The sequence below is a fragment of the Leopardus geoffroyi genome, chromosome B3 (assembly GCF_018350155.1).
Source record: "Leopardus geoffroyi isolate Oge1 chromosome B3, O.geoffroyi_Oge1_pat1.0, whole genome shotgun sequence".
NCBI classification, from domain to species: Eukaryota; Metazoa; Chordata; class Mammalia; order Carnivora; family Felidae; genus Leopardus; species Leopardus geoffroyi.
The window spans coordinates 42,583,135-42,609,929 of NC_059337.1; the positions used below are offsets into that span (position 1 = coordinate 42,583,135).

The window sequence follows — 26,795 nt, forward strand, 5'->3', positions numbered from 1 at the left end:
TGTGGTTTCTATCACTTAGGTGACTGGCAAAAATCAAAATTACATTCAAAGGTCTTTATCACAAGCTAATAATCACCTAGCACCAGAATTAAACAATAGCTATTAAACAGAAGCATCATTTATATAGTTTTTCCTGGAAACTCAAGTATATTGTCAATAACGAGGCAGCACTTTTGCACCTCAATTATATGAAGTCACCAAAGCATAATACAAAGGGCATGCAGTGAGCAAATACCTAGTCCCTCCCATATTAAGTTATGGGTGTAAAAATCACTTATTTTTATGTGCGTTTTCTCAAAGGCTTGAAAGGACCTATTCCAAATTCTTACCATTCTTGAGGAAAAAGTGGGAAAAGGTAATAATGAGACTGTTACATTCTATTTTTAAAGGATCTATAGGTTTGTTTTTGTTTTTTTTTAACAATCTTGTCATTTTAAAAATAAGATAGATGCAAAACGCTGGCAAAGATGCAATGACAAGGACATCCACTGGAAAAGTCAATTGCTTGTGGCACCATAAATCAGTACAACCTTTTTCCACGAGGTGTGCAAGAGCTTTAAAAATATTTATATCCATTGACTCACCAATTATTTATTCTGTAAGTTTTCCATAATGTGGCTATGTCATTTTTTACAAGAACAGCAATCCAGCTTAATACGTTTACCGTATTACATCTTTAAAAGGCAGGCTCTGGAAACGCAGGCGAAACAACAGTACAGTTGATTCCCATTAGTTGCAGTAGTTACGTTCTTACAAAGTCACCACTAACCCTGAACTGGCCAATACTGGACCATTCCTCCCAGGCAAAATACGGGCCTTTAGATTCCTGGGAGCCTCCAGTCACCACATTTTCATCAACTGATCAAACCATGGCCTGGTTTTATCTGTGTTTCTTTTTAAAGACCTCTAGATTTATCATTAATACTGAACTCACAGCCAAGACCACTGTAACTCCCACCTGAAGGAAGCTCATCTAACACATGTATTTTCTCTATAAAGCATGGAACAGCCGTATTGCACTTAGGAACACTAGACAACACTACACTACACTTGGGGGCCGTTTCAAAATCAAAATCACCAATAAAAAAAAAAAAAAAAAAGCAAAAATCTGAAAAATGTGGCACTCAATAGGCCCTGAAAAGGACACTTGTTTACAGTCAGAGAGCTGAAAAAAGCATCACCTTGTTTGACCTCAGCCGGGAACAGATGCAGGAGGTGACTCCAACTTTTTGCCTCTCTGCACACGTGGGTGTCCAAGACTGACCGTCAAAGGGCCTAGAGTCATGACTTTCGGCTTGCCAATCAAGTTTAGCAAGTAGGCAAACCTGCAAATATGGGATCTGCCTGTAATTATCGTCAACTATATGGCTTTTTAAAAGTTACGACAAAATTCTCAAAAAATAGATGGATAGCAGAGTAAAGACATATCCAGAAAAACCTTTTTGTCTGTAAACTCAGTGGTTCTTAACCAGAGGTGATGTAGCAATATCTGCAGACAAATGCTGACTGTCACAATTGGGTCTAGTGGGTAGAGGCCAGGGACACTGCCAAAATGAATGATCCCAAAGAATGATCTAGTCCAAAATGTCAATACTGCCAGTAGTGAGAAGTCCTGGGAGGACCTACTGTCCATATACACATTTTTACATGTAACTTACTGCACCTTCTATCAATGTACACTTTCATGCCTAACATAAATAATCGTCAAGGATGGAACAGCTCATACTTTATTCTTGGTGGCCCTTGATGTTCAAAGTTAACTAATGAAATCTTATCAAACCCCAATGGAGATGCAAAGTAGTTCTAAGTTACACTGAGAAGTGGGACTTCTACAGTCATTCCCACGGAGCTTGGAATGGTAACTGGGTTAACTCCAACAATAATGTACAACCGAGAGCCAGTCTGAAATCTATTTTCTGTTTTAAGAACAAGTAAAAAGCCATGTATAGCCAACTGCCCAAGGCGAAGCCAGAAACTGGTGAGGGTTTGAGAGTTACCTTGTTTGAGGAAGACAATTAAAATGTCTTACTAAGTCCGGGGACGCCTGGGTGGCCCAGTCGGTTAGGTGTCCAACTTCAGCTCCGGTCATGATCTCGCAGTTTTTTCATTCCTGAGTTCGAGCCCCTCATCGGGCTGTGTGTTGACAGCTCAAAGCCTGGAGCCTGCTTCAGATCCTGTGTCCCTCTGTCTCTGCCCCTCCCCTACTCGCAGTCTCTCTTTCTCTCTCTCGAAAATAAACATTAAAAAAAATTTTTTAAGTGTCTAAGTCTTAATGATTCTATGAAAAAGAGACCCACCCAACATATATGGTCTGCAAACACCCTTAACTGGATAAATGCTGCACACCTCCCTCACTGCCTCCCCCATGTGGATTCAATATTACACATTTATTCAGTCTTGAATCAATCCTGTTTTTAAATAATAAATCAAGTAATTTGTAGAGTGGCCTCCAAGGTTACTCAAGAGCATTACAAAATCACTGTGCTAACATAATAAGGGTAAGTAATTCCCAACTGGGAGACCGGCTAGCAGACCAAGAACTGCACTTTAAGTTTGGAACCTGAATTCTCAGCAGCATGAGTTTAGAGCCAAGTGATTCCTTCACCAGTCTTTAAATCTGCAAAGATGTTTTAGCTCAATTGTGCATAAATAAGCCTAAGGTATTATTTCCTGCTGTAAATATCCTCTGCTGCCAAAGGCCTTCAACTTCCTCCAGGATCCTACGGAACACGCAGATCCAAAACTTCTCCTCCACCCTTCTGCAACCCTTCTGGCCACTCCGGCTCCTGCTCTCCCCCCTTTCCAGCCTACGTTTGTGGCCCTGCGCCTGCACAAAGCCCTCTAAACCAGTACTCTTCAGACCACCAGGATCAGAACCACCCAAGGAGCTGGAGATGAAAATGGTATTCCCAGACCACTCTCCTGACCTGCAGATTAGAATCTTGGATGGAAGAATTGGGAGTCTGCATTTCCATTCCACCTCCTGGGTTTTTTGGGTTGTTGTTGTTGGTTTTTTTGTTTTGTTTTGTTTTGTTTTTTGGTTTTTGTTTGTTTGTTTCAAGAATTATAGCCCCAGCCAGTGGTTAGGACAAGCACTGGGTTTTGTAAATGATAAATCACACTCAATTCTACTCCTGAAACCAGTATTACACTGTATGTTAACTAACTAGAATTTAACTAACATGGGGGGTAGGGGGGATTCCAGCTCCAGCCACAGAGGAACACCCGTGACTTTCTGACAATACCACCCTTGTAGCTTTTATTTATCACAATTCCCTCTGTTCTAAGCACCTATTAATTGCCTAATCTTAACCTCTAAACCGGTTTTAAGCATCCTCCTTAAGCTTAATCCTCCAGCTGAGAGACATACTGTTTCTCTAAACTTCCATAGTGTACTGCATAGGACATGCACCACATAAAAGTAGAACTGTGGATTTCCTGGCTTCCCCAACCAGACTGGGAGCTCAAGGGTAGGGACTGTGCGCTAGACCCGGGTTCATCCCTAGTGGCCAGCATAGCTCCTGGCACATCACAAGTATACCCGTTGACCGAATAAACAGATGGATGGATGGATGGATGGATGGATGGATGGATGGATGGATGGATGGATGGCCTGCCTCTGAATGGCACTAGCAAACTTCAGCAATTCTACCTAATTTGTGATTAGTGTTAACGTGAACAGATAGATTCAACTGGATAACTTCCAACAGAGCAATCTTAAGCGAGCGAGGTATCTCTCTCAGGGAGCCCTACAGGAAAGAGAGGTAGTTCTGCAGAGACACTGGAGTTTGGCACTCTGTACAGTCTCAAACAAGCCAGCTCGGTGAGCATGCACACTCCTTGTGAGGAGCAAAAAGAGATGATGGGGGCAAGAAGGAAGATTGGTCACCAGATAAGTTCTTCTGGGCATGAGCAGATGATAATTAAACATTCTTCTCATCAAAAGCCAAGACAAATGTTGTCATCAGGCCAAGAGGATCTGCCTATAAAGTCTAGATTCAACTCAAGATCATTTACCCTACAAATCAGAGCTGCCCCAACTTAAAGATGGAATTGACATTTTTTTTCATTGTCAACCTTTCCTCTGACCTTTCTAGTTTTATAGATTTTCCTTTGGGAAATCACTATACCGCAGCCACAGGACTTTGGAGTCATGGGCCCCAAACTGTGCTCCAGAGGTTGACCCTTACTGGCATAAACCCATCAGTACAACCACATCTCTATTTCAAATGTGGGACATGCAGAAACCCAGGCCTAAGCACATGGCATTCCCCTGCCTGCCATGATGGTTAAGACTGGACCAGCGAGATCAAAGCTCAGGTCCTTTGATTATTACACATGTGAACAGAAAAGCATGTAGCCTCGGTTGCTGCTGGCAGCCATCTTATCAATACGAAGACATCTAGGGAGAGAAAAGCAGACCTTGGAGAAGCATGCCTGCAACCTGAAAAGAGAGCCTTTTCTCTGTTTCTAAGCCAATATGTTATCTCAACGGGTTAAGCTAAATTGGGTTTTCTACTGGCCCAAGTAGCAGGATACATGTCCACTCCTATCATTCAACCTGATCTTTCACTTTTCTCTTAACACGTAAATCCACCATTCCAAGACTCTGTACACAGTCCCAAACATTCTCACCCATTCCCACCTCCACACTCATGTGTGGCCTTACCCTAAAAGTTTCTTCCCTTGTTCTCGGTTATTCTTATCCTGTCTGTTCTTCTTGACTCAGGTTGGAATCCTACGCTCTCAGAGGGCAGCCATCCAGGACCCCAGTTTCCTGGTCACTTCTGCATTGCCACCTAGAGTACAGCACCCTTACTAGTTGTCATCCACGTTCTACCTTATACTTTTAAGTACCCTTTCACAAACACAGTCTTGCACTGAAATGTAAGCTCTCTATACCCTTGCAACCCCTTGTAAGTGGCCCCCTTGCCCAATGTCTTGTGATTAGGAGAAAACCAATAAATCCTCTTTAGGCAAATTCAAAATGTGATTTAAGCCTCCTGATCACTGCAAGTCATAACCTCTTAATTCACATAGCAATGTAGAGGATAGAAAGGAATTTCAGATGGAACATATTTCAACATTACACAGTTGGCCATGGTCCTGTCACATTTCACAACCAGAGTGGCAGTAACAGCTGAATGAGCATCAGAAATTTATCAGGCTGCCTTCCCATCGACAGATCACTGAAGACCTTCCAAAGAAGATGCAGACTAACTCTGGGTTCTAAAAAAGTATAGTCTCATACCTTTCAAACATATGTATAAAATCATGGTAGGGAAAGACCAGAATAGATTGAGAAACATGTAGGCACAGCCCCAGGCATCCAAACAACAGGCTGTGATCACCTCTCCAAGATTTTTATGTCCACTTTCACAGTTGTAACCCCAGATCCCTTTAGAGGGCCTGGGGATAGGTCAGTAAGATTTAAGTGAGGGGCATGAAATAAACACATTAAGACGTATCACCATTATAAAAATGATTAGGAGATAATGAATAAACTGAGAAACGATGTCAGGGCCAAATACCATTCTCATTGAGGATGACAACAGGAATATGGGAAAAGGTCAATTAAGTGTGGTTGTGGCAGTGGTGTGTGTGTGCAGGTGGGTGCACACACACACAAGCAACAAAGATGTCGATACAGCCAGAGAAGGGTTATGACCCTGGCCCACTCAAGGTCCAACCCTTCTATGTGTGGAGTGACAGATCTACCTGCACAAGGATTTTGATGTTCCACTTGGGAGTTATTTTTAATAGCACCTCAACATGTTTTTCAACAGGTTATAGAAATGGAAGGGCTACCTGACGAAATCTAAACCACTATAAATGATCTGTAAAGCCATACCTTAAAGATTCACTTATCTATAATGATTGAGAGTTAATTAACAGGTAATGGTCCCCTCGATGACCAATGGTTTCTGTGACAAATGGCCAGAGCCACCATTTCAATACTGTTTCTTCATCCTCTCTCTTCCCTGAGTAACAACTGTCCTCTCCCTAAGCCCTAACTAGATTCTGAGGATTCTAGTTAGTCTGCAGGGACTGGCAAAGGAACTATGACATAAGAGATCAAAAGTCTATGGACTGAAGCATAGTTCCTCTCACAATCTCTGCATATCACATTACCACAAGGCATTTAGTTCTAGATGCTCAGGTCTGTAAATGCTCTAAAAATTGCACTTTATCATTACTCACGTGGTTATGAGAAATGGTGCCCAAAGCACCCCCTGCTCTTAGGGACTTTGCCTTGACCCTGTGGAATGACCAGTCTGTTTTCACTCCTCCATCCACATTGTCCATGGTACCAAAATGGCTTCACAAACCATCAATGGCTCAGACTCTCACTGGCTCTGGGTGCTAAGGGGCCCTCTATCCTGTCCTGGCACCTGAACAGAAAGAGCAAACCTTAGGACAAAGTGACGTCAGAAAGATGGTCTCCTGGGATGCCTGGGTAGCTCAGTCAGTCAAGTGTCTGACTTTGACTCAAGTCATGATCTTGCAGTTCGTGAGTCTGAACCCCGCATTCAGCTCTCTGCCGTCGCCACAGAGACTCCTTCGGATCCTCTCTCCCCATCTCCCTCTGCCCCTCTGCCACTTGTTCTCTGTCTCTATCTCCATCTCTTTTTCACAAAATAAATAAACTTAAAAAAAAAAAAAAGGAAAAAAGAAAGACTATCTCATGACAGAACAGTCCAAACTCCACCTTCCTCTCTGCTTCTCTTTTGTAAAACATCTCCCCGGCTCACTCACATCTGTGGGGCAAGAAATGAAAGAACCAAAATTAATATGACAAAAGCAGAGGGTCGAACCAAAATAGGTGCTATTCTATCAAGGGAAAACCAAATCAACTGCCCCAAAAATCTATCCACATTTTGAAATCTATTCCATGAATCCAACACAAAGGTAGATCAGCCATGCCTCACCTCAACTGTGTGGTTTTGTCTTGAAGGATAAGTCCCCAGCAAGAATCTATTTCCATGAAGCCACGTGGTTTGCAGCAACTGCTTCTCTTGGTCACCAACAGGTCAGAAAAGAACTCCCTTCAGAGTCCATGAGGACTGAAGTCAGTCCCTACCTGCCTCTTTACATTGTCCGCCAGTCAACCAGCCACACCTCTTATCACAGGACTTGCTCTTCCCCCAGAAGAAGCAACAGCTGTTCCCCCTTCATCAAGTTTCCAGTTTTCCAGAATGTTCCAGCCCCACCCAATGTCCTGCCTGTCTGGCTCTACTATTTGACAGAATCAGCACAAACAGAAAGGAAACAAAATCCCAAGACCTGGGATTCACCGGAATAGCCATGTCCTCCCAGGGTGTTCTTTTCAAAGCACGCTGAAAGAACTACAAGATCCACCTAGGACACAAACACCCTTAGCTTACAGTTGACATTCTGATTATGTCTTAAACAAGTAAGAGTGCCTAGTCACAACAAGGCACTGTTAATACACCCAAGCAGGTTAGGTTGCATGAGGCCTCTTGGATGATTCTCTTTCCCCTGTGCACAAGGCAACGTGGATTTCATGAAGGCCTCTGTCTGGCAACAGGGCACAACTGTTCCTGAGTTGCCTGAGCACAAAAAAAGGATGTGCCAATTTGCCAAAAATATTTGCAGCCTCTGCTATGCCTGGAAGTCTGCCAGCAAAGTCAAGCAAGAACACATCTACACACACACACACACACACACGACATACTGTGCAAATATGGGGTTACAAAGAGGTTGCCTCACTAGAGATGTTTCCAGCCCTATTTATCTGCCTTTCCCCCCACTCTTTCCCTCTTTCCTCCTCTACAGAAGAATGCGGACTCCCCCAGTATCTTAATCATTATTTCAACAAGCACCATGTGGAAGAAAGAGCAAAGAAGTGTATTATACTGTCCCTCACCCCACAACTTTCCTATACACATCAGCCAATAAAAGAAAAGCCCTAACATCCAGTGAGCTGCTCCCTGAGGCCACCTCTAAATCTTCATGGAGATTTTGTTTGTTTGTTTTGGTAACTATACTCAAACTTCCTTTATAAAGGCGCTTCTCCCAAAAAAATTTATGATCAGAGGGTAGAAGGTTAACTTAGGAATGGATGCTCAAAGAAACGACATATGTCCCAAAGCAGATCAGAGCCTGGAAGAGTTGCAAGGCTATGGAACAGAGGTTTGTCCTTTTCAGGAAAACATGACCCTTTGTGTCTATGCTGTGCAGGGTTTCCTTCTGGGTGTTTGTGGGGAGAAGCTGTTCTAGGAATACATGGTAAACCGGAGGTCTTCCTTCCTGGTTCTCATTGCTTAGAGTATTTATCAAGATTCGTGAAAAGATGCTAGAGACAGAGATGTCCCAGAAAGCACCAGCACTGTGAGTTCAGAAAAGAGGTGCTGTGAGCTCCAGGACAGAATGGGGACTAGCGAAGAGCCACCAAGCTGGGCTGGGACCACCCAATACACACCTGGTACAGAGCAGAGCTTTCCACTTTCTAGAACATTTTCATATTTTTAGAAGGCCTAGAAAAGCAAGGAACATATTTTTTTTGAAATTTCATTGTAACACAGTGTTAACTCTCATCACCATGCTGTACATTAAATGCCCCAAACTCATTCCTCTTATAAATGAATGTTTGTACCCTTTGACCAACATCTCCCCATTTCTTCCATGTTCCAGCACCTGGCAACCACCATTCTATTCTGTTTCTAGGAGTTGAGCTTTAATAGATTCTGAACATAAGTGAGATTGGATAGTATTTGTCTGGACTTATCTCACTTAGCATAATGCCCTCAAGGTCCATCCATGTTGATACAAAGGGCAGGATTTCCTTCTTGTGGGTAAATGATATTCCACTGTATCCATATATACCACACCTTCTTTATCCAGTCTTCAATGAACATTTTTAAGGAATTTACATCCTGGAGTATTTAACATTAAGAAGAACAGGTTCAGGTAGGGAGTAACCAATTCTAACAACTACCGAGATCACTACAGGTAACTTGCCTCATTATTTTCTTTTTTTTAGACAGAAGGAGCATAAAGGAGCCAGATATGACTCCTCATTAAATCTGGGAATTTTAGGGCTGGAAGGACATCAGCTTCCCATAGGGTAGACACTCAAAAAGCCCACAATGCCCTTCACACCATCCCTAGGCTTTGCACGTGGACATTCCCATCCTGAGTTCTCTTCTCATTCCTTGCAATCCTCCCTCTCAAGGCTCCCCACAGGAGTACTGAACACAGCATAAAATTATGCATGTGTGTAGTTAATCGTTGAATGAAAACTATTTGCCAAGGGCCAGGCATGTATCAGACGTTCCATCTTACACCATTTAATTAATGCCTGTCCCTCCCACTCGTCAGTAAGCCCCTTAACAGCAGAGACCATGTCTACATTAGATACAATGATAACTACAGTCCCCAACATAGAACCTGGCATAACTGGTATTCAGTAAATATAGGATGAATTAATAGAGCCCAGCCACCTTATTGCAGAGTTGAGCATATGGAGTTCTTCAACAATTAGATAATGTGGACAAAGTCATGCTCCTAGACAGCAACGTGCAAAAGACCAAGACCCAAGGCTTCCTCAAGAACACTGAGCGTGAAGGTTATCAAATAGTGCTTTGGAGAAACCAACTTTAAAGGAGATATCAGATGGATTAAAAGGCTCTGAAATTGGATGGAGAGCACTGCATGCAAACCCCAGGCCAGTCCCTGGAGTGGACACCTGTGAGCAGCCTCCATACTACTCATTTCCTCTTAACACTCTCTGCTTACATTTGCGCTTCTGCAGAGACTGACTACATTTCTCAGCTTTGGGGTGCAAATCCTGGGGTCTAGCCCAGTGGTGGCATCCATTCCCCTGGGCACAAGGAATGGTAGAAGGCAGACACACAACCTCAACCTCCAGCTTTAGTCCATGTCAAGACTTCCACTTCCCCTGTTTCAAAGTTGGTGGGCTCTTCCAGGGGTGATGTAAGCACTCATTCCTAAAACCTAGACCTCCCGAGGGTATCTGTGCTTCAATGAGTTGTAGACAGCTTGTGTGTGGCAGAGGCCAACATACAGAGGAAAGTACAGCCAAGAGAATCCTAGAGGCATGGACTAGATCCCCAATACAAGCATGCATCTCTGGAACAAATCATACCTGAAGTCCATCCCATGGCTGGATTTCTCAGTCAAAAGAACCACTCAATTCCCTTTATGGTTTAAACCAGTTCAGGGTCAGTTTTCTTTTGTTGGCAAAAGAATCCTAGAATAATATTTGGTGTATGACAATGGTTAAGTAAAAGGGAGATACCACTTACTTCAAAAGGACATCTTACCGATAAACAAGTGAGAAAAGCCTCCCACCACGACTGCACTTCCCAAGTCATAAATATTCTATGCATTTTTGTATTTTTTTTTCAACGTTTATTTATTTTTGGGACAGAGGGAGACAGAGCATGAACGGGGGAGGGGCAGAGAGAGAGGGAGACACAGAATCGGAAACAGGCTCCAGGGTCTGAGCCATCAGCCCAGAGCCTGACGCGGGGCTCGAACTCACGGACTGCGAGATCGTGACCTGGCTGAAGTCGGACGCTTAACCGACTGCGCCACCCAGGCGCCCCTGCATTTTTGTATTTTAAATTTACTTCTTTTTTACAGTCATCTCTACACCCAACATGGGGCCCGAACTCACAATCCCGAGATCAAGAGTCAAAATGCTGTTCTGACTGTGCTAGCCAGCCAGTCTGGTATTCTGTGCTTCTTATGGAAGGATTCGTCACCAAGTTCTTCCCAATAATCTTTTCACCTAGTATATTATACAAATGGTTTCTAAATAATTTGCAACTTGGCAAAGCAGCTAGAGAAGCCAGAAGGTTAAAAAGGTTGAAAGTCACTGATAATGGCTCAATACAAAATGGCAACAAGCATCCCTGACGTTGTATTAAGTGTATAAATAATCACGTCCACAGGCACAGAGTCATAGAGTTTATACTTATGTGTAAAGAATAGGACACTACAGATCCTTTCGTAGTTCCCAAGCGTGATGACTGGGTATTCACGCCGTTGTGTGACATGTGCCTCCCTAAAACCTTGTTATGACATTGGGATGTTACCCATCTGACATTCAGGAAAAAAAAAATCACAGTACACGAAGACACCCACTGTATAAAGGGGGATATTATCTACTGTGGCCTCTTTGGCTCATTGTCTCCCCATCAACACCCCTCTCCACCTCCCCACCCCCCACGCACGTTATACACAAGGAGGTATCTGGGCACACCAAGTACCAGTCAAGCAGGTTGACCCCTGGGTGGTCACCCTAGGAGTGGTCCTCAGTAGAGATGGTTCCCTGCACAAGATCAGCCAGAGAAGAAGAGAGACAGGCATGCCCTCGTGAGAACTATACAGGGACAAAACCAGAAAAGTCCGACTGTCTGAAATCCACGGGGCAAATTCCAAGGACAGAAATGAGAGAAAGGGCCAAGAAAGTCAAGGAAGTCAAGAGCATGAAGGAAGAGTGGGGAAGGAAAAGAGGAATTTGGCCAGGAGTGGAGAGTAATAGCAATGGTCAACACACAGCAAGCACAGCACTGCGCAAGATCTTCACCTGCATCAGTTCTCACTGAATTCTCACACAAACCCACGAAGGTATTATTCTTATTTTGATCAATTATGGAAAATTTTAAACATACACAGAAGTATGGAGAACAGTCATTATGAAACATCACTGTAACACAGCTGCAGAAGTCCCCCATGCGGGTGGATTCTTAATGGATCTGGACTCCTTCTACCTTCTCACCGGTGGCCCTGGCCCCCAGAACCAAAAATGCATCAGCAAATCAGGTCAACAAGCTTGGACAAAAATGGGAGCCAACCTCCTAATTCTGACTTCATAAGCTTATGGCCTGGTTCCTGAAACCTGCCAATCTTCCCTCACCTGAGGAAGAACAGCATCTGTGTCTGTTCTGTCCTCCACAAGAACCGTAGCAAACAACCACGGGACAGCAGGACAGAGTTTCCACATCTCAAAGTTCAGGCAATGATCTCTGAATCCCTCCCCTTCTCCATACATCCCATTAGGGACATACCAATGAATCTTTGCACTGAACTCATTGGCCACTTTGCCCAGGAATATGTTAATTTTGTCTTTTCAACTAGATCACGCACTGCGCCCCGTGAATCGGCTGCCTAAACCCCTTCAAGATCAAATCCATACTACCGCCGCCAGGCAGAAAGGCCGGCCATATCCTGGCTTCTGCTTACCTCTCCAGTTTGTCATCATCCTAATACCCCATCAACATGGAACATCTTGAGACTTCCACAGTGAACTCCCAGCCTGCAACTGTTTTCCCACCTCCTCTGCATTGACTGAGAGGCCTTCCCTCCTTACCACCACCTGCCAGCATTCCCAACCAGCCTGGCTCTGGCTAACATTCCTTTCTTTCCCTCCCTCTGGAAGCCCTTTGTGATAAGCTATCCCACCCTAAGAACCAGATGGGTACCATGCCTCTGCAATCCTGTAATACCTTGTACATGTCTCTCTCTGCACACGTACCACATTTTATAGGGGTTGGGTCTTAGGTTCTCCCACCCCCCACTGTTACAGAGTGCTTCTTGAGAAGCATTTACTCATTTTTTTAATTTTTTTGCTGTTAAGTTTAATGGAAACCCAGGACACAATGAGTCCATTTGGACTGAGTTTAAGTATGACTATTTATACATACCTGCACAGTCAACAGCTGGAAGTCTAGTAGTTAAGTACAAATATTTACTTTTTCTCACCTTTTTAGTGTCCTGTGCCTAACAACGGGCCTGACACATAGCTCTTCACATTATGTTTATTGGAAGAAACAAGCCAAAGGGGGAGATGATGACCAGATGGACAGCAGGAAGCATACTTTCAACTTTTAAAAATCTCTCCAAAGAGCTTCATGGCTAGTGGGTGTTTAGATGTCCGACTGACCCACTGAGGGAATGAACGCCTGAGTTAATGACCCATCATCCACTGGTACTCCTTCCTTCCAGTTCCACAGGGGGCTAGTAATCCTAGGGTTCAGGTTTTTGACAGACAGGTTTGTGCTCACCCTGCTCCCACCCTCCATGGTGATGCTGACTTTAATCACACCCTCTGTGATACCCTTGTCTGAAACCAAGCACCAACTTCTTAACCCTCCCCACTAAAGGTGCACTATCACCCCCAACACGGACACAATGCTTTTCCAGACTTGGGCCTACTTAGTGGTGCATGCCACAGTCACCACCCCCGAAGACTAAGCAAAGTGCACTGGTCCAGGTACAAATCCCACCCACCACCCATTCTTGGCACATAGAGAACAGGACAACTCTCTCCACATCCAAAACACGATACATGTATAACATGAAAACGCTTCTGAAAGAGCACGTTTATCAGTCCTGCCTTGGAACTGGTCTACTCAAAATTTGACTAAGGTTGGGCGGGGTGGGTGGTGGGAAAGCACCAGGAAGAGCAAATCATCAGTTCTTTCCCCCAAAGCAAGCTATGGTTTCTACTTTGAGGTTAGCCTTAAAATTTAGTCTCCACTGGAATGCTCTTTACAAATCACAACTGAACCATCCTTAATTCCCCACCAGAGGCAAGTGACAGGATACTGTACTTTAAGGTCTATTGTCATTTTATGTTTCCCTGAAAAATAAAGATGTTTTATTATGGTAATCAGCAGGTTATAAAGCACCCACCTTCTCTCCAGAGTAAATCAAATCAGATAGATCTTCTCTCATATTTTTTTAAGGCATTCCATTTGTTCTCAGAAGCTTGAACAATTTCTCAGAATGACAGTCCTACGTTTATTGATTCACAAATGGCCTCAATCTGTCACGTAGGGATATTTTACTTCCCATACAAAGGGGTCAGAAGGTAGAATTTAATCTTTTAATTTACAGGTAAAACTTCACTCTTTTTGTCTCTTTGGAAGTGTACATGGAACCATGTGAATGTAAGAATCCAAGTAAGACCCCAAATGTAAAACCAAGGAGGAAGGATATGATCAAGGCCCCTCTAGCCACAGAAGACAGAACCTGCTTCTGTAAGTACATCTTCCTGAAAAGACTTCCCAGTTCCAAAATTTGCCACCAGTTTATTCATCTGACACAGGTGAGTTCCAATCTCACACTTATGAAGCTTTGGACAAACCGTTACATGTAACGCAAAACACTTGGTAACAAGACTTTGCAGGGAGAGAACCTGGAGGAATGAGAGCTAGTGGAGTAGAAACGTTTCTAGGTGCTCAATACCACACGGCCATTAATGACTGTCTCCTTAAACTCTCGGTACAAGAACAGAGGTAATGTTCCAAGGGTAACAACCAAGACAGGCTGGTGTTTAAGGCCTGGGAAAAGCAGAGTTGCTGGACAGATAGAAAGTGAAGACATTTAGCAGCTTCCCGAATACCATACACAGAAAAGGGTGCCCTCAATCAATGTCTGAAGTGGGCTCTTAAGACCCAAAAAAATCCCCTCAATACAGGAGCCGAGCCATCAGTCAGGCTTGACATTGATAGAATCACCCCTTTAAAACTACCCTTTGTACCCTTATTATCCATCATCTAGCCTTTTGCATGAGCCCAATCACAGGGTAAGCCATCCAGGACAGTGGGCTAGGAGTAAGGCCCAGCTGAGGGACTGAGCAAATAAGCCACTTCTCCCCTTGAGGCTCAGTTGCCTTATCCATGAAATGGTTAAGTTCTAAGCTTCCAGTGAGACAATCTTCTTTTATTAACTTTATATAGTACACGGCCTGACTTCACCTTCCAGGAACTAAGGCCCTCTGGGTAAACTGGTTCAGCTTGTGGATTAAAAAAGCACCATGGGAAGACTAGCCCCAACCCCTGAAAATCAAGGTGCTGTTAGTCCTAGAGATCAAGGGACTACTTATTTATACTATTTATTTGGAAAATGCTTTTTAATATTTATTTTGAAAGAGGCATAGAGAGCAAGCAGGGGAGGAGTAAAGAGAGAGGGAGACAGAGAATCCCAAGCAGATTCCGTGCTGTCAATGCAAAGGGCTTGAACCCACAAACTTTGAGATCATGACCTGAGCCGAACCAAGATTTGGACGCTTAACCAAATGAGCCACCCAGGCGGTCATTTTAGAAAGACATGTTTTAAAAGAAAGAATGTTTTAAAAGAAAATATCTTTTAAAAACAACATCACAGCATCAACAGATTGGTCAGGAAAGCATTCCATGAACTTGATAAAGCCCTAGCCAGAGAGCATCCGTGCATCACTTTCCTCTCTCCCACAACAAAAGCACAGCTGAGCCTGGACAGCAGTGAGCTGACCTCCCTCCGACCACTACGCACACATCCACATGATTACAAAACTCCACACACAGTCCAAAGAGGCACAACAACAGATATACTGTGCCAATCAACAGTATTTCACAAGGAGGCAAAAATAAAAAATGCACTTCTCTTCAACTATCCTCAATCATCAGGAAGTCATTTTCCTTGAATCCTTTTCAAAAATGCACCCAGATTCGTGTCACAGAAGGAAAAAAAAAAGAAGAATATCAGAAGCACTTTGGGCTGAGAAAAGGGATACGGACCTTTACCAGAACCCATGATCTAGGACTCACAGGCACTTTAAGGGACTATCAAGGGTTTCTGGGTGGCTTAGTCAGATGAGCATCCAACTTCGGCTCAGGTCACGATCTGGCAGTTCACACGTGCGACCCCGGCATCGGGCTCTGTGCTGACAGCTCAGAACCTGGAGCTTGCTTTGGATTCAGTGTTTCCCTCTCTCTCAGCCTCTCCCCTGCTTGTGTGTTCACGCTCTCTCTCTCTCTCTCTCTCTCTCTCTCTCAGAAATAAACATAAAAAAAAAAAAAATTAAGGGACAATCATAGAGAAATGGTTCCAAGCCTGGCTGTCCCTTAGTAACACCTGGGCAGCCTTAAAAAAAAAGCCCATGCCAGGGTCCCAACAGGTATACTAGATTCTAGTTTAACTGGTCTGGACTGGGCCCTGACCATTTGTAGTTATAAATGCTTCCCGACTCTGCGCACCACTAATTAAGAGGCTCTTCAAACTACAAAGCAAGTTAGCGTTAGGCAACTGTTTTGTAGCACTAATTTCAGGATATGGGATTTCCGACAGAAACGTCAATCAACAACAACAAAACAGTAACAGTAATGACAGAAATCAAGTGAAGGTCATGTGTTTCCATGTGTCATTTTAAGGAAGAAAACTCCACAAGCACGTTAATGAAAACCAAATGCTAGGAATGGAGGGTGGTGGTGATTTCACAACTTTATGCGTTTGTCAGAAACCCATACACATACACACAACGGAGTTATTGCATGGAAATTAAAAATAAATTTAAAACATACTCAGAAAAAAAAGTGATACATTCATTTATTCTAGGAATTCTCAATCTTCACTAAATGCTAGAATTACCCAGGGAGTCTTTAAAAATCTGGCTGTCCCGGCTGCACCCCAGATCAAGGACATCAGAACCTCTGGTGGGCATCTATAGTTTTTAAAGCTCCGTGGGTGATTCCAATGGGCAACCCTGTCTCCCAATTTCCAGAACAGTAAGAAAAATCAGGCCCAATGGAGGTTGACACGTATCCATAAAAACATGGCTTCCAACAAGAGTCATCACATCTTCTACCTGCCACCCATTCAGGGAAGTTCACTAAAACCTACTTTTTTTTGTCTATCAACTTTTGTTTGGTTTCAGGATATCCTCATGACCCACAAGCCAAACAAAAGAGGTGCCGTGATACCCACCAGCAGCCTACACCATCGCCTGCAAACGTGCTGAAAGGTTTTAAAGCACGGCAGTAGTTCTGAAACATCAACAACTCCTGGATGGGTGGTTCCGAGACACTGACTGCTGACCCCACCCTGGAGTTTTCTGATTCAGTAGGTCTCTGGGGTGAGGCCGCAGAATCTGCATTTCTGTTTGTTTCATATATATACGTATGTATATATATATATACATATACACACACACACACACACATAATACATGAGTTCATTCATTTAGTCTGCAAGAGCGCACGCACAAGCCTACACGGGAGGGGGAGAGGGGGAGAGGGGGAGAGGGGGAGAGGGGGAGAGGGGGAGAGGGGGAGAGGGGGAGAGGGGGAGAGGGGGAGAGGGGGAGAGGGGGAGAGGGGGAGAGGGGGAGAGGGAGAGAGGGAGAGAGGGAGAGAGGGAGAGAGGGAGAGAGGGAGAGAGGGAGAGAGGGAGAGAGGGAGAGAGGGAGAGAGGGAGAGAGGGAGAGGGAATCCCAAGCAGGCTCTGCACTGTCAGTGTGGGGCTTGGACTCATGAATCATAAGATCATGACCCGAACCAAAGCTGGAAGCTTAAGTGACTAAGCCACCCAAGCGCCCCACTCCCCGCCCCCACCCCCAGAATTTGCATTTCTAACAAATTCCCAGGTGCTCCTGCTTGGAGACCATGTTCTAAAGCAAAGTGAACTAAATAGACACTTGAAAGCCAGTGCTGAAGCTAAACCAGACAGTTTTTCGGTCACAACAGCTACAGCGCAGAGACTACTTGTCAGTTTCAGTGAACAAGTTGTATTTACAAAGTGACCTTCAGCAAGACATTACAAAGATCTGCAGGTAAGTAAAGCAGAACAGATTATCTCTCATCTAAAGGCAACGTGCTACTCAAAGGGTGATGCACAAACCTAGGCATCACCTAGAACGGGTTACAAACGCAGCATCTCAGGCCTTACTCCAAACCTTACTGGGTCAGCAAGTATCTGAATAGGATCCCTGGAATATGAAATGCACATTAAATCAGCCTTGACCAGTTCCCTCACTCACACCACCATTCCTGAGCACCTACTCTGCATAAACCCTAGCAGTCAACTGCGCAGACAAGCCTTTACACTCCTGGAGCTTCCATGGGGCAAAGGATTAAACTCAAGCCCAGAGCTGTTGGGCTAGGCAAGGTCACAGAGCCAGCCAGTGGTAGAGACAGGTTTAGAACCCATGTCTCTTAAACCCTGTACAGCAGAAATTACACAGGCCACTGCCTCTATCAATATCACAAACATAATTCCAAGCCAAGAGGATACCAAAAAATAAATTACAAGTCAGGGGCACCTGGGTAGCTCAGTCGGTTGAGCATCAGACTCCTGATTTCGGCTCAGGTCATGATCTCACAGTTCATGGGTTCGAGCCCCATATGGGTCTCCATGCTTAGCAAGAAGCCTGCTTGAGATTCTCTCTCCCTCTACCCCTCCCCTCCACCTGTGCACTCCAATAAATCAAAAAATAAAGTCAGTTTCTACACATCATATTAGGAGACCTAATTTTTCTAATCTTCATTAATGTCTACTCTGACCAAACATTGCTAGATTATATTGCCCAATGCAGGGTGTTTAGGTAGATAGGTTTTTCTCAGATCTCAGAACCGAATGAATAAACAAGTGTTAGGTAGAAAAAACATTTTGACCACAGGCATTACCTACTATTCGAGATCTTCCCTTTGGTAATTAAAATGGGACCCAGGCCCCATTAATCAAAACCAACAGCAAACATTTTGGTTCACATCATAAGCACACAGTCAATCACCTAAACCTCAAAGCCACCAGAATGGGGATCTTGTCACATCACTAACTCCTAGTAATTCACAAGGTTCACTGCATGGGGTCGTCCTGAACAGCTGCCCATAGACTGCAGGACATAAAGACCAACTTCCCTGCCTGGGCAGAGTGCCAGGATGGCGGGTAGGCCTGGTGCTAATATCAGCAAACACCCATAAAGACATAAATATTGTCATGATTTAAATCCTCTAAGCATTGCCCACAGGAGGCAAACTTTCTTGTTCAATAATTAATGAGGTGAGGAAGAAGAATATTCTCAGAACAAAAATCAGCTAATTATCTTAGTCTCTCTAAATGTATGTGTAAAATAATCCTTACCGTCTAAAAATTTGAATTAGAGCTCGTAACTAAATGAAAATTGGACCCAAATGGATCACTGTCAGAAGGGAAGGGGAGGGGAGGGGAGGGGAGGGGAGGGAAAGCAGACAGACCCCAAGCAACACAGCCCCACCAGCTTTCCCTGACTCGCCCACCTCAAAGCTGCACAACGTGAGAATCAGAGACCATATGCTTCACAATCTTGTCAACGTTCAAAACACATGGCCCTGGGCCCAAGAGGTCACACAGTTAATGAACCTCTCTGAATGGATCCCTGCGCACCTAAAATTTTGAGGCCAAGTACCCACCTGGCCTAGGTACAGTTGAAGGAGAACCGTCAGACTCATTACTTCATCTTACCTTCACAACTGTGCAGCATCGATATATCTCATTTTCTGAGGAAGATCCAATCAAAGAAGCGGAGTGCTTTGCCCAAGATCATACACCAGGTAAGCAACCATGGCTAAGACCCCACATTCAAGGTTTGTCAGCTCAATCAAGGCATCCAATCCACACAAATCAAAGAACAAGCAAGCATGGTCCTGTTGCCCAATCAGTATTTACCATGTGGAGAGCAATGTTCTTAAAAGAAAAAAAAAGAAAAGCAGAGATTTGGTCCCTTTTTTGTAGGGTATTTCAGGGGCTGTTCTGGGCCCTACTTACCAGATAGGGCCATGACTGCCAAGAGGGCCAATCACACATGCTGCAAGGGGCTGTGCTGAGCAGCTGGCTTTGTATGAGCACCACCTATCATGCCAATGGCCTGATGAAAGTTCACGTAGCTTCCAACTGTTCCCAGTGAATACTATTCCAAGTAGCTTAGACTCTTCTTTCCATTAAGTAAACCTGGGTCATTCATCACCTGGGAGACAGCCACACTCTCTCTCAGATGATTCCTAAATGGACTGGCTTCAGGAGACTCACCTGAGGCCCCATCTAAGCTACAGATCCCTGAATCCCTTTCAGCTTGGAGATAATGATTCAGAGACAAATAGCAAATCCATTTTAGCACTGGGGGAGAGGAGACGGAAGTCTCAGGTTTCCACGTTGAGTGGGGAAGGCCCAAGTAGAACACAGAAACTGTAAGCCATGTAAGGAAAGATGGATAAATTCAACTCCATCTCCTTTTTAAAAATGTACATGGCAGGGACGCCTCAGTGGCTCAGTCGGTTGGGCATCCAACTTCAGCTAAAGTCATGATCTCATGGCTCATGAGTTCGAGCCCCACATCAGGCTCTGTGCTGACAGATCAGAGCCTGGAGCCTGCTTCGGATTCTGGGTCTCCCTCTCTGTCCCTCCCCACTTCTCTCTCTCTCTCTCTCTCTCTCTCTCTCTCTCTGTCTCTCTCTCTCTCTCTCACACACACACACACACACAGTAAACAAACATTAAAAAAATCTCTTTAAATATTCAAAGCAATACACACTATATATTAGTTCAATGACAAATGATCAACTAGGAAAAATTACTTGCAACTCTCACAATAAAGAACTTTCTTAAGACTTCCAACAAATGAACAATAAATAGACCAATAACCTAACAACAACAACAACAATGGCACCAAAGTATGACCATGCAACAAGGAAAGTCAGGAAAGGAGTTCTTTGAGAAGATGTTCAACCTCACTGATAAGAAAAACACGTATTAAAACTACAGCAGGACACTTTTTCATCTGTTGGAAAGACAAAGATCAAAAAGTCTAACAGTATGGATACAGGATTGGAGAAAGGAGAATTCCTTTACATCTTTCCTTGAAGGAGAAAAATTTGGTATTGTCCATCAAGCTGTAAAATCTATAGTTCTACTTTTAGGATTTTACTTTATAGACAAATTCATGTATACACCATATACCATTTATTCATGGATGTTAAGAACCCACCAAATATCAGAGACCAAAAAAATATCTATCAACAGAGAAGAAGGGAAGTTATGATGCATCCACATGACAGAGGACTAAGCAGCCATTAGGGGAGCCTGGGGAACTCAGCTGGTTCAGCATCCGACTCTTGATTTCAACTCAAATCATGATTCCAGGGTTATGGGACCTAGCCTTATGTAAGACTCTGTGCTGGGCACTGGAAACTGCTTAAGATTCTTTCACTCTCCTCCCTCTGCACTCTCCCCCACTCATGCACACACACTCTAAAGTGAAAATAAATTTAAAAAAAAAATAGGCAGTTCTCTAAGTACTGATATGCAAAGACCCATGAAATATAGAGCAAAACACTCGGAAGTAAACACTATGTGATCACTTGTGCTTTAAAATATATATAGTTGTGGGGCACCTGGATGGCTCAGTTGGTTAAGCGTCCAACTTCGGCTCAGGTCATGACCTCGCAGTTCTTGGGTTTGCGCCCTGCATCGGGCTCTGTGCTGACAGCTCAGAGCCTGGAGCCTGCCTCGGATTCTGTGTCTCCCTTTCTGCCCCTTCCCTTCTCGTGCTCTCAAAAATAAACATTAAAATTTTTTTAAAAATATAGTTGTATATAATAATATACACATACATGCACATTTGTCTACCCCTAGTTTATCTCTGGACAGACACATAAAACATAGGAGAAGCTGCCTGAGAGAAGGTACGTGACAGATGCAGGAAGGAGAATTATTGCCACCACATATCTACCCTCCATTTGTGCTCTGCTTATTCAGGAAAAAATAAAAATAAAAATAACTAAGAGAGGCAGAGATTGGAGACGGGGTGGTGTGAAAGAAACCAACTAGGTGTTAAGTTGTAGCCCATTCTCCCCTACATCTCTCTTCAAGTAAGTAATCTGACGGTACTTGTTAAAAACCCTGAAAATATTCCTTCAGCCCATGTAATTCCACTTCTAGCAATCTGTCCCAGAATGCTGAAAAAGCTTTTTATACGAAGATGGCTGTTGAAGTATTACCTCTCATCATTAAACAATGTGAACAATGGGTGTTGGCCATGCCTTTCAATAATACTCAGTTCTGCTACAGAGAAGAAGAGAATGAATGGATGAAACTTACAGGATACGTGACTTACAGAGGGTAAACAAGCACACAGATTGCGTGACGTGGTAGCTACAAAGAAGTAGAACACATGTGCACTGAACATAGATAGGAAGGGACAGAATGACCAAGTGGTCACCCAGTATTCTTGAGCAAACACCCAAATATGGTCACCCAATGGCGACACCCACCCTGGCCCAGTTGGTGTATTATGGGAGAAGAAAAGCTCTTGACGTTCAACAGGAGCTTTGATAAGAGACACATGTGGCCAGGAATGCTTCCTCCTGAATTCCTGCAACAGACCAAGTGTATGGGGTCCAAGAATCTTCTGTTTTCTGAGCCCTCTGGCTCATTCTCAGTTCTGTCCTTGTAATCACATCAGCAGCAGGGAAGGGCATGGTGGCTAATTCACAGGATATACGAACACTACCCAAGCCAGGATACGAGTACTGTGGTCCACCTATCCTGCTGGACCTACATGCCTTAACCTAATCTCTCTCCTTGCTTCTTACTGTGTATTGAGATTGACACAAACTGAATTAATTTCAACACTTTAATTTGGTCTGGGGGCCCAATTTTGACTTCTTGGATAATGTCTTCAGAGCCTACCATACCATCAGGATAATTTTCCACCACTACAAATATAGCAAATGATCAGGTTAATTGATATAGCCACTTAAGTGGCTATATCAGTTTAAACCACGTTTACACAATTTGAAATAACATAAGCATTGCCAATATGAACTGGAAAATAAAAATATAAATATAAACTGTATTAAAAATTTCCTAATTTTATTCCAAGTATGCAAACATCTACTAAAAAAACTTTAAGGAGGGGGTGGTGCCTGGCTGGCTCAGTCAGAAGGGCATGCAATTCTTTTTTTTTTTTTTTTAATTTTTTTTTCAACGTTTATTTATTTTTGGGACAGAGAGAGACAGAGCATGAACGGGGGAGGGGCAGAGAGAGAGGGAGACACAGAATCGGAAACAGGCTCCAGGCTCTGAGCCATCAGCCCAGAGCCCGACGCGGGGCTCGAACTCACGGACTGCGAGATCGTGACCTGGCTGAAGTCGGACGCTTAACCGACTGCGCCACCCAGGCGCCCCAAGGGCATGCAATTCTTGATCTCAGGCCCATGAGTTTGAACCTGAGAGAACTTAAATAAAACTTAATAAAAGTAAAACACAACAACAACAAAAAACACCTCTAGGAAAAGCACTAAAATATTTTTTTTTTTTTGAAAAGCACTAAAATATTAACTGTCTTCGAGGTAAATACATGCATGTTGTGTTTAAAGTATGTGTTATATTTTACACATTATTTTTATAATCTGGAAAAGTAAGTTTTTAAATATTGGGGTGCCTGGGTGGCTCAGTTGGTTGGCGTCTGACTTAAGCTCAGGTCATGATCTCATGGTTCGTGGGTTGGAGCCCCGCATCGGACTCTGTGCTGACAGCTCAGATCCTGGAGCCTGCTTCGGATTCTGTGTTTCCCTCTCTCTACCCCTCTCCTGCTCGCACTTCATCTCTCTCTCAAAAATATTTTTTTTTAAAGTTTTTAAATATGCACCGAAAGAGACTAGAAGGAAATCTATCAAAATGACAAGTTGCTGTGGGTTTTGGAGTAACTATTTTATTCTTCCACTTTTGTATGAGTTCAGTAATGATCACCTTATACTTCTACAAAGATAAACAAAAAACACATTTTTCTCTTTGAGAAAAAGAGGCGGGCAGTGGTTAAAACCCACAGGATAAAAGCCAGCCCATGAAGCAAGAGTTAAAGCCTTACTATACTCAGCTATAAATCTCTGTGAACTCCAGGTTGAAATAAAATCTGTCAGAATCTTCCTATCTCAACTGTGGGAACAAGGTGGAAGTTTTCTGCAAGGTTCCCCAGGCAGGAGTTCATCTTTGGGACTGACTCACTACTATTTCCCCAAGGATGTGAGGTCACTTCTGTCCCTGAGAGATATTAGAGTGCAGTGACCCTCCTGCCGTGCTCAAACACCTGTACACAGTAACAAGTGATAAGCCAGGTGGATTCTTCCTTAAGTAAGGTTTGTCTTAAGGCCACCTGGGTGACTCAATAGATCAAGCATCTGACCTAAGTTCAGCAACTGACTTAACTCACAGTTGGTGAGATCAAGCCCTGTGTCAGGCTCTGTACTGACAGCTCAGAGTCTGGAGCCTGCACTTCGGATTCTGTGTCTCCCTCTCTCTATGCTCCTCCCCTGCTTACACTCTGTCTCTATCTCTCTCTCAAAAATTAAAATAAACATTCAAAAAAAGTTTTTAAAGAAATTTCTTTTAAGAAAAGAAATTAAGAAAAAAAACCAATACAGGCCAGTGGTTTCTTGAGGCAGAAGCATGAGAATTTTATCCCCATCCCCAGCAGTACAAGGCCAAAGGTCCCAATCTAACTCGTCAGGACACTCAGCGTCCCTCCCCGAAGAGACCAAATCTTGCCATATAGTCAACATCACCTAAAATGCTCTCTGCAGAATCCAAAGAAAACTCCAGATTCTAGTGCCCAACACTTCACAGCCTCCCTAGTTGTACCAGCTGTAGGATGCGCTCCTCACCAAGGGTCCAAAATCCATCCCACATTCCCAACACCCATGTCCCTAGAATTTTCCCTTGAAGCCTTCCCAAGAATCAAAAAGAAGCTCACGGCTCGGGGTCTCTTTGGTACCATAAGGGCATGGGTGCACGTGCCTGCATAGGTACACAAGTCTATACACCGGAGATGCACATATAGGGTGTATGGACTCTGCACAGGCCATCTGTTGCTGTACGTACCACGTACTGCAATACCCACACATATACTTAAGTCTAGTTAACACCATGGTCCAAGTCTTCAGTTACTCATCGCTTCATCTGCACACATACAGGATAAGCTCCCTGACGACCGGAGCCAGCGTCTGTAACCCTTCCATCACCTGCCACACAGAAACACGATTACCCAACTGGCCAAGAGAACCAGAAATCACTTGGGACGGAGTCTGTCAGAGATTCATTTGGACCAGCATCCTAGTTGATGGAGACCTGAGGTTTTAAGTGTTTACTTCCATTCGGAGGCAGGACACCTTTAAGATCTGAGGGACCCTACCCAGCAGATGAAGTCCGTGAAACTACTGCAGGAAGATTCTCTGAGACCACTGTAATGAGCCAGGCCACCCCACAGCAGGGGACACTCCTGGGTCCTGGTGTTGGCTTCCCTGGGCCTTGAAGGGGACCCTGAGGAGACGCAGTAGCATAGCCCGAGGAACGCATGTGCGCCGACCAGCAGCCAGAGTACCCAAGAACGATGGTTACACATGTACATGTGTCCGTGTCTCAAGACAATGCACCAGTGTGTTCATACTCATTAGAAAAACAGATATGGATTTTTCCCCTTGTTTTGTTTATTCCATTTGTCGAGTATCGACAGAAGAGAAAATACTAAATGCACAGTCTACCTGACCAAGCCCATCACTGCCACTCTTGACCACCCTTCATGCCCAATTCTGGCATTAATGCAGAACTAAAGCCTTGCAGGGCACCTGGGTGGCTCTGTTAGGTGTCCGACTTCGGCTCAGGTCATGATCTCATGGTTCGTGAGTTTGAGCCCCGCGTCGGGCTCTGTGCTGACAGCTCAGAGGCTGGAGCCCGTTTCAGATTCTGTCTCTCCCTCTCTTTCTGCCCCTCCCCTGCACATGCTGTCTCCCTCTCCCTCTCCCTTCCTCCCTCTCTCATAAACATTTAACCACTTTTTTTAAAAAGGAAAAAAAAAAAAGAAGGAAAGCCTTTAGAATGCTCCTTTCCCAACTTCTCTTCCAGCAGTTCCCACTGGCAGCACAGGTACAGGCCCAACACCACACCACAGAGAGTCTTTTTTTTTTTTTTTTTCTCAACGTTTTTATTTATTTTTGGGACAGAGAGAGACAGAGCATGAACGGGGGAGGGGCAGAGAGAGAGGGAGACACAGAATCGGAAACAGGCTCCAGGCTCTGAGCCATCAGCCCAGAGCCCGACGCGGGGCTCAAACTCACGGACCGCGAGATCGTGACCTGGCTGAAGTCGGACGCTTAACCGACTGCGCCACCCAGGCGCCCCAACACCACAGAGAGTCTTGAGAACACAGAGGATCAGCAAGCCTCGGCAGGATGGCAAGGCCACGATGTAGACAGAGAAGGCAGTGGTGGTGAGTGCTGAGAAAGGAGGGTGACATCCGGGAGGCCTCAGCTCTGCTGAACACCAACAGCACCTGGGGAGATACCACCCCCCTGGGGCTCAGTCAGTACATCCCTCCAACCACCCCAGGGGTCTCTTTGGGCAAAACAGCCCACAAATGTAACTAAGCCCGGGTCCCATTTCCTGCAAGGCACAAGGGATACGCTATTACGAAAGGTGCAATAGAAAAACCAAGTACAGGAAGTCAAAACAGGCAAGAAAAAGCAGACTGAGTCAATTCTCACCAATTTCTCATACCTGAGAAGATCCCACCGAACTCAGACATCACCACAGAAAAGAAATGGTCCTAACCTCAAGCACGGTTCTGCCAATGGCCCGAGAAAATATGTCCCGACAAAGAGGGTGGGGAGGTCCCTAAGGATCTGGCAAATGACCCCATTTCCAAAGTGAACACGGGGATATATTCAATCAATGCTAGAGGAACCGAGTCACAAACTCGTAAGCACAGGCTACTCACATGGTGCTTTTAAATCATCTCTAAAAGATGGGTATACATTCCAGGGAGTTCTCAGAACGTTGTACATATCCCCCTCATTTTGTACGAGAAGATGTGTCACCTAAGGACACATGGCTGGCTTTAGCAACTTAGCTGTAAGAAGCAGATCGAACATAGCCAAGAGGCAGGGCAGGGTTCCAGATAAAAGAGTAAGATTTATAGCCAGACAGAATAGGACAAGAGTCATGCAACCTCGAGC

The 26,795-nt window shown here is 44.2% G+C and overlaps 1 protein-coding gene and 1 non-coding gene across 13 annotated transcripts in view; one reads left to right on the forward strand and one right to left on the reverse strand.

Moving 5' to 3' along the window:
* Nucleotides 1-26,795, reverse strand: part of TLN2 (talin 2) — a 437,549-nt gene that overhangs the window by 289,966 nt on the left and 120,788 nt on the right. The gene's annotated exons all lie outside the window — the stretch shown is intronic.
* Nucleotides 10,991-11,094, forward strand: LOC123584731. The gene has a single exon (XR_006705677.1). It is a non-coding gene; the product is annotated as a small nucleolar RNA U13 (small nucleolar RNA).